General features: G+C 39.0%; 1 long non-coding RNA gene across 1 annotated transcript in view; it reads right to left on the minus strand.

The window, feature by feature from the left end:
* Positions 1-3,821: 3,821 nt before the first annotated feature.
* The window catches only part of LOC120756247 (uncharacterized), a 39,664-nt gene continuing 30,893 nt past the window's right edge, over positions 3,822-12,592 (minus strand). The window contains exons 2-3 of the long non-coding RNA XR_005702095.1: positions 9,640-9,764; positions 3,822-4,303 (exon numbers count right to left, since the gene is read on the minus strand). This is a non-coding gene — a long non-coding RNA (uncharacterized LOC120756247). The remainder of the gene's footprint in view (positions 4,304-9,639; positions 9,765-12,592) is intronic.

Below are 12,592 nucleotides of genomic sequence, written 5' to 3' on the forward strand. Positions count from 1 at the left end.
AATAATTACCATTTAATGCCCTTTCTGAGGTGAGTTTTCTTATTCTACTCTGTACAAGGGCAGAATGAGACATAAAGGAATTAAAGTGATAGTTTTGGCAGACCTGTACAGAAACCAAGGGAAATATGTTGCACATCTGCTTGTGAGAATGCACATTTAAAGCAGGCACCTACATTTTGCAGGTGCAAACACCTACAGCATACAAACAATTCCACACCAAGCTCATACACACCTGTCCTAGAGTGTATACCCAGAAAACTTGTTAAGACAGAGGAATCTGCAGCCATGAACATGTACATGGGAGTGCAGGTGTTTGATTATTTCAATCCAGAGTACATGAACAGATGTTTGCATCATATTGAAATTGTCACTATCCTCAAAACTCCGCAGCTCTGCTGTTCCACCCTCACCAGTCTGTATTTCTCATATTCCAGAAGGCCTTGTCTCACACTGCTTTTCAGGGTACAACTTCCAAGTGTTTTGGCTCCAGCCCCATATCCTATTGCAAGGGAAAAATAAAAGTCTCCAGCCCATCTAAGTCTCTGTTCTTAGGCAGACAATAACTTTTTGGTTAGAGAAACCTTTTTTTTCATTAGGGTTTTGTGCTTTTCCCTGTCTCTCTGCATTTTGCTATTGTAAAAACCTTGGGGTTTATGCAGTATCAGTTCCATGATCAAGGAGTAGATTCAAAAACTGGGACAGGTAAGAGAAAGGTGAACTGCAGCATTCAGAGATGAGGACAGCTGGTTCTGGGAGGGAGAGGTTAAGGTGCTGTGAAACCACACTTTTCCAAGCTGCAAGTGGGAGACACCAGGATGCAGGCCTGTGGGACATGACCAGTGGAACATCAGAGGCTTATCTGAATCCCTGTGCCACAGGGGCACATTGTCTGCCTGGTCTTCACATTCCCCCGACCCTTGCTTTCCTTTCCTCAGTTACCACCAGACAGAGTTTCCGGCAAAGTTCCCTAAAACATTCCCTGAAATTCTGGAACTGAGCAGATACAATCAGAAGTGCTTGCACTGCTGGTCATGGGGGACATCTCGTGGAGCCGGCACAGAACCTTGCTTTGTTCAGCCACTGCTGCTCTCCTGTGGCTCTTTAGCTTCCTGCTATGGAGTTGCCTCTGTGCAGAAGAGTTTGGGCAAACTGCTCTGAAATTCAAACCCTGTTTCTGCATCCAAAGAGAGGAAAAAAACACAGAAAGTTGTCTGTGCAGTGGTCCAGTTCCTGGAGGACCTGAGTTGTTGGTACCCCATATGATACTGAATGGGTTTTTAAGTAATGGAAAATAAACAACATCAAGGAATGAGTGGAGAAGGAGGAAAAAAAACCCCATCCCGTGGTTCACTTCCTCTGCTCAGGTGTGATCTCTTGGACACTGCTCTTCCTCATCACAGAGAACATTCTCAGATCACAGCCCACCCTCCCTTCAGTCTCCTTTGCAGTACTGAGCACCCACTCTTTGATCCATCCTTTTCCCTCTATTCTTTACACTTTCAACTCTTGACACAAACTGATGTTAGAAATTACCAAAGCCACTTCTCACCAAGAGCCAGGCCCTCACAAAGGGTTTCCCACTGTTATAAACCTCTGTCCTCTTCCTACATGCCCTCATACTTCCCTGGAAGGTATTTCTCCCATTTGTCTGTGGAAAACTTGGAAAACTTCATTAAGAACAAAAAGAATGAGTGCTCACAGAAAAATAACAAATTTCAGCAACTCTACCTATCTCCATAATGAAAAAATTGCATCTTAAAATTAGGTGAGACAGTTATAATTTGTAAAAGAAGTTACTATTTTCTTTAAAATTGTTTGAGCATTATTAATTGATTTTTTGAACAAGAGGGAAGCCCTTGTGTGTATTAAGTAGTGTCTTATGCTAATTTCATTCCATGCACATGGCAGAGACATAATTTCCTTCAGAAACCAAGGTACAAGGAGAAGAAGCAACACGTCCTAATGTGTCTAAACTGTAAGTCCTCATTAGCAGCAGATTATGAGTAAAGTTGAGTTTTACTTGTGTTTGCTTTTAATCCTTGAAAACTCGTCACATTTGTGCTCTTGTAAAACCCTGGTGATTCACCTTTCAGTCACTGCCCTAAATAATCCATTTAACCCATTCTTCTTAATGCACTCTTTCAAATAAAGTCACAAAAGAAAATTTCTAGCAAAACGCCCTGGCAAAGAGAAGTTCACATGCATGTTGTCTCTATTTGTTCCTGAAAATAAATATAAATATTGACTGATCAAATGAGGCAGATTTTTTCTTTTCTGATTGAACACAAAAGGTTAACTTGGGTCACTTTGGAATACTCTTTATATTCCCTTGACATAAGCCAATAAGACATATTCTACTTTCCATTTTCTTTACCAGTATATCTCCATGCAGAATCAGGTTCAGGCTAATTGAATTCTGGATTTAAAAAACAACAACAACAACAACAACAAAAACCAGAAAAACTCCCCTCTAATTTACTCAGGGACTCTCAGTTATGGAAATACCCTGTCAGTGACCACACAGTCCCTGTGTCATTTGAGTTAGTAGTGTTTAAAGCAGAAAGGCCTATTTGAGAGCACTGTTCATGCTCTTAATTTCCACACTGCTCCTATTGACAACCTCAATCCGTGTGTGCGACTCCAATTGGGTTGTGAAATTAATACGGCTGTTTGCGTACTTCAAGGGCAACCTGCGCTCCTTTGAAAGCAAGGGCATTGCAATTATGGGTAGTAAGAGTCTACGAGCTTATATTGCCATCTGTACTATCCAACACTTCCACCCATCCCTACTTGTATTGCTAACTTTGTGTTTCACAGCATCTGAAAAAAAACCAAAAACCAAACCACCAAAGAACAACAGATACGCTTATACAGGCAAAATATTTTGAATCTCACTCCACTAGTCAACACATCTATTTAATCTGTTCTAATGATTTTTATCTTACTGAGAATTACTCTTCATTAATCTCCTCTATGGAAAACAGATCCAGAGATCTCCATTGCGGTGAATGTAAGGGCTAAAACCTTTGTGTAAAAGAGTTACTGCAGGTTTGTGCAGCACCTGATCCTTACTCAGATCAGCTTCTCCTGCTCCAAGATCAGTTGAATTTTTGGGAGTATGGCAGGGCCTCTGCTTTTTGTGGGTGGATAGAGTATGAACGCATTACATGTACAAAGTGTGTTTTTGAACACGTTCAAAGAGTTTGAGCACTTGAAAGAAGCTCTGTAATTATTACCTGCAGCACTTGTGAAAGAGGTTCCTAGTGACACTCATGGAAATAACAAAGATATTATCTGTCCAAACCATGCTGTTATGAACCAGAATATTTGTCTTCAAATGTCAATGAAGAAACAACTCTATTCATCCTAAAATAATCTTTAAATATTAACCAGTGTGAGTGACCACACCTGAGGGAGAGGGATGCTTCAAGCAGCACAGTGAGATTCTTTTCACTCTGGGATTAAAGCACAGAAACATTTTAATAAACCAAAAATGTTACCGTTTTTCTCTCATATGAAGTTAAGGAAAGAAAATATCTATTTCCTTATTTGTAAAAAGTTTCAGATTGTTTGTACGGAAACGACAGGCACCTTTGCAGCAAAACGTTTCAGAATATTCTTTTATTTTCATCTCCATTTCCACTGTACTCCCAGTACAGCGGGGGACTTTCCAAAAGTATAAAGAGACTGCCAGAAACCATCACAAGCATCCTAGTACGTTTAAAGATCCAGTTCTGGTGTTTAAACTGGAGTACATGATTAGTCTGCCAGCCCCCAGGTTCAAATTGAGATGTTAGACCTTTCAGGTAATGCCTATCTTTTCTGCTTTTAAACACAGTTTTGACACCTTCTGATCTCAGTCCGGTGTGTAAAATTAAATGATGGTGAGTGGTAGCACAGAGACACCTCAGGTACTGCATGGGCTGAGCTTGGAAGTCCTCCTGTTCATCCTGCACAACGCAGACCCTCCAGACCGTGCTATTACTGGTTTTCCCAACTATCACAGTGATTTCACGACCAGGGGCATGGTGAACTCTGGAAATCAGACATGGGGATCACCAGCAAGAATGAGCTGGCCCCTAAGGGAACAAAGCCGTGCCCTTCCTCCTGGTGACACAGATACCAACACAAAGTCCTCCTCCTGGCAAACACCGGGTGAGGACGTCACATCTCCAGCTCCTGGCTCAGTGGGCAGCACTGGGAGTGCAGACGAAGTTTTTTTGGATAAACAGGCTTTTCTCTCCAGCCTTTCCTCAGACTGTCCCACAGCTACACTGTCATGTCATAACAGATGTGAAAGTTTCTGAGGGGAAGAGGGTTGAACAAGGGTTAACATGGTGCATTCTCCTCTTACTAAAATGATGTCATTTCCCTCCCCGAAAGTATCTGTTGCTTGGTTGTTTACATACTGAATTTTAAATCTATATTATAGACCGGTGTGACATAAAATTGAATGAATTCTTATACCTGAAGACATTTGTACAAATTTAATTTAAACTTCCAGTGCTTCAGTGTTATTAAAAAGTATTGGATTTTAGCTTCAGATTGCCCATTTTCCCCATTTTCTGTACTTTCTCCAGGAAAATAAAGACTAAGAACACAGAAGTACTGATACACTGTAGAAATTGTCCCAATGAGTTTATAATCCAGTGTGAGTTACACAGTACTGATAAGTAAAGGAAGTTCAACCAGACAGTTTAATCCTCCAATTTCCTGTCTTCTAATCAGCCACTGACTCCTCTGGCTTTAAATTAGAAACATTCATGGCAATATTCGGGACAGGTGAAGGAAAAAAGGGCAGAAAACAACTAGGACAAATACTTGTAAGCAAGAGGAGGCCATGTATAGAAAATGAAGACAATATAAAGTATATATAATGATGCACTGAAATGTTTGAACTATGCAGAGAGTTTAGCAACGCTGACAGAGAAGGAATAATTTTATTAAAAATATTTATACAGCAGCTGAGCAGCGTATGAACATACAAGAGTTACTGTGTAAAACAAAGGAAATCCATGCTGCAGTGTTACACTGTTCACACTTTGTTATTTTTGTAGGGGCAGGAGCAGGATAATTATTACTACATGTATGCCTTTTGATATACCGTAAATCATAAGTAAGAAGCACAAATCAGCAAAGCCATGGATGGTTCAACAGCATGTGGGGATTACCGTGATATACTTGGACTGAGAGGGTGTACAGATACGCTCGGTGATTTAAACAAAAAATACTTTTTTGAGTATTTTGGTAGTGCCAATTAACTTTCCATATGATGAAATTAAATATTTATTAAATACGCCATCATTTTTATTTTCATTTGCAATGAGATTTATAGTGAGGATTCTATTGATTCTTAATTGAGGGAAATGTTAGCAGTATTTTGACATTTTCATTTTTTTTTAATTGCATGAATTACCTGAGCAATTCCAGCTACTACTCTGAAAAAAGCAGGGCACAGAGGTGTGGAAGAAAAGTAGTCACCAAAGGCTTCAGTGAAAAAATGATGGTGAGTTAAAAACCTTTAGAGTAACTAAATGACCATTTTAAGTCTAGTCTGGCTATTTTTTAATAAATTCTGGTTTCGCTCATGGCATCTACAGAACATAAAGGCATTCACACTGAACTGTGGATGGAGAGCGGGATAGTAAAAATAGGAAAATAATTATTTTGGAAGTGACTGGAAGATCTGCTTTAACTGTCGCATTCAGTAACAGCAGTTTGCTCATACATGGAGTCATTTGAAATAGCTTCTTATTTATTAATGAGACTTTTTTTTTTTTTTTCCCATTCAGATGTTTCACAAAGAGAACAGTTTGGGGGTTTGAGACTGTTTGCACTGAATAACTCAAATTATGGATCCAGGTTAGCTCTCAGTCACTCAGGTGGGCAAACCTGGAGTCGTTCCACTCCTCCCAACGCAGAAACTCCAGGCTGGTGGCAGCGTAAACCTCGAGCAGGATTTGGCCCAGTTTGGGGTCTTTCATTTTGTTTTGCCATGGAGGAATTTCCCTCCAGTATATACCTTTGCTGCACATCTATTTCAATAACCCCGTGCAAAGGAATTTTGCAGACAATCCCTTATTAAACATATTATGGTCGCATCATACTGGCTCGCTAGAGCAAATAATTTAAAAAAATAATCAGCTTGAAATAAATGTTTATAAAAGTAGCACAGCTGCACATATTTGTTACAAATGCAAGACAGAGTACTGAAACTTTTCTATGACTAACCCTTTAGTGTCTCTATGACAGCAGCAAATTTAAATTGAAAGTGCCAATGAAAACAAAATAATGATCATTTTTCCAACAAATTCACCTCATATCTTCAGGCTCCTACATTGGTTAAATTATTTGCTATTATATATATATATTTAAAAAGAAATATAACTCCTTGCACAAATTTACAGCACTTGGGGGGAAATTTATGTTAAAATGTCTTATTACCATATAGAATAAGAACTGTTTCTGCATTTACTTGATTAAAGCAAAGAAAAAGTAGATTAGGTATAAGAGTGCCTTAAAACAGTGGAGACAAATGCAATTATTACTGAAATGTACAAATCCCGTGGCTTCTGCTGAAATAATTTGAAACATTTACAGCTGTCTATAAGGAAGAGAAATAACATTTTTTCTTTTAATTTGATCTCTTGCTATTTTGGCATGTAAGATAAAACATATTAGCCATTCCATCAGATGGCTGGGGAGAAAAACTAGCTGTGATGAGGAAAAATGAATTAAAGGGGTATTAATAAAGATTATCTATGAAAGAAAATAAGGTCAAAATTAGAACTCTGCATTTTAAAGCCACCTTTCAAAATTGCAAGCTGCTTTGCCCAATGCTAAAATCCATTCATTTTACTAATCATGCAATCAACCAATCTCCATTATCTCCAGAGCTGGCTATAAACATGCTATAGAGTGGGGTGAAAGAGGGAGAGTGTGAGGTTGAGAGACAGAGAGAGGGAGAGAAAAAAAAGAAAGAAAGAGAGAGAGAGGGAGAGAGAGATTACTACACCCAGCCTTTTATAAAGCCGTTTCTTTCATTATAACAGGTCTTTTCATCCCAGTGACACAGAACCTTTAAATTTGGGCATAATGCTCCAGTACAGTACACAGCTATAGCTTCAAATGGATTTAGAACCTGCTCCAGAAAGAAAACAAACTCCCTCGCTTGACACACAAATTGTTTACGATTCATTAAAAAGCAAAATTGCATATCCCAGTGCTGGCAGCTGAGTCCATATGGGTGCAAGGGGTATTCACTCATCTCTTTGTATGCTGGCAGTACCAAACCGAAGTTTAGCACTGTGCAGCTGAGATTTTGTGCAGCCAGACGATGCATGAGGTAATTTTCAAAGCTTTATTTGTCTTTAAAACATTAAAATCTGCTCTCTAGCTTACTTTTGATGAAAAGAATGTGGCAAATGGGATGAGGTTTTGGGGGGAGGTAAAAAAAAAAAATCTATTTTTGTTGCGTGTTTTAGATTCATAATGTATGAAAAACTGCTTATTACTCCATCAATAATTGAAACTTTGTATGAAAATTATTTGCAATTAACACATCTATTGTAAAGATCTTGAATTATTCATTTCAGCTAAAAATAACGTCTCTTATCTACCACAACTTGTACAAAAAAGCTATTTAAGTGATTTTTTTTTTTTCTGTTAGAAAATAAATGGTGTGACGTTCAAGTTTAAGGAGAACTTTCTGCAATGTTTAATCTAAACAACAGCATGTGTGGTTATAAAACTGTTTATTTTTAGGCAAGTGCATTACTAAATGTTTCCAGGATTTTTACATATTATATTCACAGCACTAAAACATCTGTGAAATAGATGTGACTGAAATGAAACTTTCTTGGACACTTTCTCTAGAGTGCTAATAACTGCCTAGTAACATTTGAGGATACTTATTAAATAATAAACATGGATGTACCTCATCATAAAAGCAGCCGATAGACAATAAAAGAGGAGTGGTAATAAAATATACAAATGGCTTGGAATAAGGCAAAATCACAGCATGATATAAATCTTGTGGCTAAAACAGGTACTTGAAAAAACTTTGCTTTGAAAACGATAAGTAAAAATCAATAGCCTTATTTACAGGGGTTTAACAAGCAAAAAAAAAAAAAAAGTCACATGAATAATCAACAGTTTATGTGCATGCAAATACCCCTTCCCCCTCCAACTTCTCCTGGCAGAAAGTCTAATTGGAAAATCAGTACTATAAGTAAAGTGGTTAGCCTTCCCTATTCCCATTAACCAAACGCTGCATGTTACATTTCACTGGCAACCGCTGGCAAACCTCTAATAGACGCTTAAAAAATTAAGAGTTTAGACAAAACAAAACGGAAAACCCCGAGCCCAAACACCTTTAAATACAAGCCACATGATATACACAATGGCCACCACCAAGCTGCAGAATAAAAACCTTCCGGATCTCACTTTTAAAAGTCTTTCAAGTCCTCTGAGGTCTTAAACTTTCCAAATGATACCAAAATTGGTCCAGGGCGGTGAGGGGGAGGGAAAGCTCCCGACTTGTTTCAGCGTATCATACAATGAAAGTGATCATGCCTTGTTTTGTAATTCCACTCGCCAGTCCTTTTTTAACTGATATCTATGTGAAATGAGCTGAGGTTCACGGTCCAGTTAGGAGCGGATAATACATTCATTGTCCTGGCAGCAAACTTTTCCTCTCACTGGAAGAATTCACGCTTGCCACAGGAATAATAATTACAGAAAACTAAAAATGCGCTGCTAACGAATTAATCCCTAACGGACAACACCGCTAACGAGGGCAGTAATGATTTGAGGACTCTCTTCCTCGCAACAGGACTTGCATCTTCTGCTACAATGGGCTATTGTGCATCCTCCTAACTCACTATACCTCTTATAGATTCAAGATGTCAAAGGTTGTCTGGCCCGGCTGACCATGACATGCTAGTTAACTCGTTCTGCGGAGCACGTTGGGACTTTATTGAAACTTTAATTGTGCCCAAAAGCAGCTAGAGCCAGACTATGTGGGATCTGTAACACATGGCTCCAGGTCAGCACAGCCCGGGAACCTGTTCTAACGCAAACAAGCGGAGGGAAAAGTTAGATCGGGGTCTCGGATGAAAGGCAGCACCTCGCAAACCGCGCTCCTCTCACACGTGATGATTTTACACCACGCCACAACTGCACCGTTCCAGGCTTTTACAGGGATCGACTCGCTTTGTAACGGACTGAACTTTCCACCTTCCCTTTTTACAAAATACTGCATGGTAAAAAATGCACGCGCACACGGACGCTGGAAAGCAGCAGATAAAATAAAACAAACTGAGCGTTAGGCAGCCGACTGAGACAAGTTACTCTGCACAACAAGGCTTTTTCAAACCACTTCTTTGCATACTTTTTTTTTTTTTTTTTTCCCTTAAGGAGAATTGAAAAAGCTTCCCTCTGGAAACTGTAGTGCACATTAACAGTCTCCTGTTACACAGGGGAAAGCACACAAGTGGGACAAGTGTGAGGCTGCTCTACTGAAGAGTGTGAAAAAAATCAAATGTTAATTTGATAAATGTGAGGTCTGGGACATTTTGTCAAAGAGGGAGGGAAAGTAGAAAAGGGAGAAAAAAAAAAGCAGCCCTGCTGCCAACTCACCATCCACCAAGTTCTGGCCGAGATGTCGTAGCAGAGCTGCCATTTGATGGAGCCGTCGGAGGTTTTCCCTGCCATTATGCTGTCAGCAAGCTTCATCTGATGCTAACTCACGGGAGATAAGACACCTAATTGAGAAAACATTTGCACTGGCATGTTGGGCAACATGTAGCCCGGTCCATACCATATGGAATCATGGGTAAAAAAAAAAAAATCTCCTTGACAATGAACCAATCTCTCACAGACCCAGTGGCAAGGTGAAGTGGAGATGAAAAGTCATCTGCTCCTAGCACTGTCTTCTCCTCTCTCTCTCTCTCTCTCCCTCTCTCTCCCCCTCTCTCACTCACTCTTTTTTTTTTTTTTTTTTAAATAAGAACCCACTGCTCAACATCAAAGAGAGGCGGTCAAAATTAAGGCTTCATCACTCAGATGATTTTGGTCTGCAAGGTTTTTCTTTCCTTTCCTCTTTTTTCTTTTTTAAGAAGAATAAAGAGATTTAATAGGACAAAGGCAGGTAGTGGACTGTGGAGGGAGATCGCCACAGGCTATTAGCCTAAAATTTCTGCTTGACAGATGGAACTGCTTAGAGACTATCATGCAATGTTTTGGGTGGGTTTTTTTTTTTGGTTTTTTTTAAAGACTTTCAGTCTGATTCAGTATCTGTTTATCGCAGCTACTTTTCTCATGTACGTGACTGGGAGGGAAAAGACTGAGTAAAAAAAGAAAAAAGATTGCGTCTTTCTTTCTTTCATAATTGTGCATGTAATAATTTAAGCAGTGAAAGGCAAAACAAAAGTATAAACTGTCCAAGTTAATTTCTCGATTCAGTGACAGACGCTTTCCGAAGGAATCAAATGATCTTTCATTTTTTTTTTTTTTTGAGACATTCAAGTTTTGGCTCTTTATTGCCTCTTGATTTTAGATAGCAAATCATATTATTTAAATAAATGACTTTTCATATGAAGGTTCAAAGTGCCCTCTAAGAACTCAACAATTTCCTTTCTATATATTTGTAAAATATCATTTTGCTACAATATTTTTTTAAACGTGGTTTTTAATGTTACATTTCTTAATCCCGTCAGGTGACAACTGCCAAACTCACAGAGGTTTGTTTCTCCCTCCTGCAAAACTTCTCTGCCACGCTCAAATTTTACATGAGGAATTGACAGATAACTTGGGAAAAGACAGCCCCAAAACAAACTGCTTTGAAAAGTTATGAAATCCTGTTATTTTCTGATATTAAAATTTTTCCTGCCTAGCAAAGTCCGAGATAATCATAGATTTTCTCATCTCTCTTTTCCCACTTCTCCTGGTGCACTGCAAACCCAGCTGAAGTATTACTTTTATCACAGCTGACTATTAAGCAGGCAGTGAATGCTTTCCATTTAAATCACCCCGCTGTGTCACACGGAGCGACGGTTGCTCGGCTGTGACCACCACAGTCCCTGACAGGGCACTCCAGCCTATACAGTAGAGCCTTTCCTCAAGTGCTTGAAAAAATGAACTTCTGAACTGGCTAATGCACTCTTGCCAGGAATATTTCTTAGGGCTGCGGAGCTATGGCTGATACAACTCACTCACTCCCTCAGAAACAGCTACACTCTGCAAATCTTTTTGTGATTTGGACACAAGAGGAAAATGTATTAAAAACATCCACTCGATTTTAAGCAATATCTGTTCTTGTTTGTATCAGAAAGACGAGCTCGTGGGTGCACAATTCTTGTTTGGATTATTTTGTGTATTAACTGTTGTTTAATTATTTGGCTACAGCAAAATTGTAATTCTGGGCTGCACAGATTACAGAACTGCCATTCAGTACAGGACAGAACTAACTTTTACTGAGCTTCAGTAATACCCTTGCATTTCTGTGATGTGTGAGATGATAAGCAAATGATTTAGTGTAAGCACGAACTGCTAATGTAACATGCAGGAAGTTGGGGTTTTTTTCCCCCCCCATCTTACACTCTGTTTGGACTTCACATCAGTGAATGATCTATGCTACTACAGCATCCCAGTTTGCACTTTTAGCTCCAGATAGCAGGTACAATCCCACTGCTGTTTACAGGAAAGGGTCTGACTAGTATGGGAAGTGTTAAGTTTTATTTTGAGTCCAGGAAAAAAAAAAAGATGGATACTGTGCCAGGAACTGTCCTTGCTCTGGCTAACCAAAGTATTTATTGTCTTTTGTTACTGCAGGTTTCCTAACACTACCTGTCCTTTCAGACTCACTGCTTATTAAAAAAAAAAAAAAAATCCCTCTCCAAATAATCTCTCAAAATATAAAGCAAAACTCTTACTAACAATCAGCCCTTGAACTGGTGTCAGATTCAATTTTATGCTGCTCTCTCTGCTCCTACCTCTCAAACTCATCATCTTACCCACCCTGCTCATTATTTATTTAGTATTTCATACCCAGTTGTGCTGCATGTTATTCCAGGCAAGTTCTGATGAATCTGTATTCTATCTGGGATTTTAGCACCTGATGTAGTTAGAGATCTACTGACAAACTTTCTCTGGACTGCTGTATTAACCACTTCTTCCTATACCAACATATGATTTTACCTCCCGATATTAATTGTAAACACACCAACTAAATATTTTTTTTAGAACATGCACTTTTCATATTATGAATGACAGAAGCATGAAACCATTTCCTTCCTGACAGTGGAGGGTTATGTGCAAAGAAATGTGGAGTGCTGTTGGTTAACAGTGTTTTAAATTCAGAACAATTAGGTGCAGTTAACTTTGCCATTGTTCTTTCTGATGCTGGGGATGGTGGGTTCTTACCCGTAGAGCAATTACTCCTTTCATAAGCGGCTGTTGTTAATAGCATTAAAACAAGATTAAATACAACATGTTAAATATTGCAATTATTGTGGAAAATAAAATTATTTGGTGAGCATAATGGGGAGCAAATCAAGCATTTAACATGATCCAGGAAATGCTACTCCAAACA

This window comes from Hirundo rustica, chromosome 9, assembly GCF_015227805.2.
Source record: "Hirundo rustica isolate bHirRus1 chromosome 9, bHirRus1.pri.v3, whole genome shotgun sequence".
Lineage (NCBI taxonomy): Eukaryota > Metazoa > Chordata > Aves > Passeriformes > Hirundinidae > Hirundo > Hirundo rustica.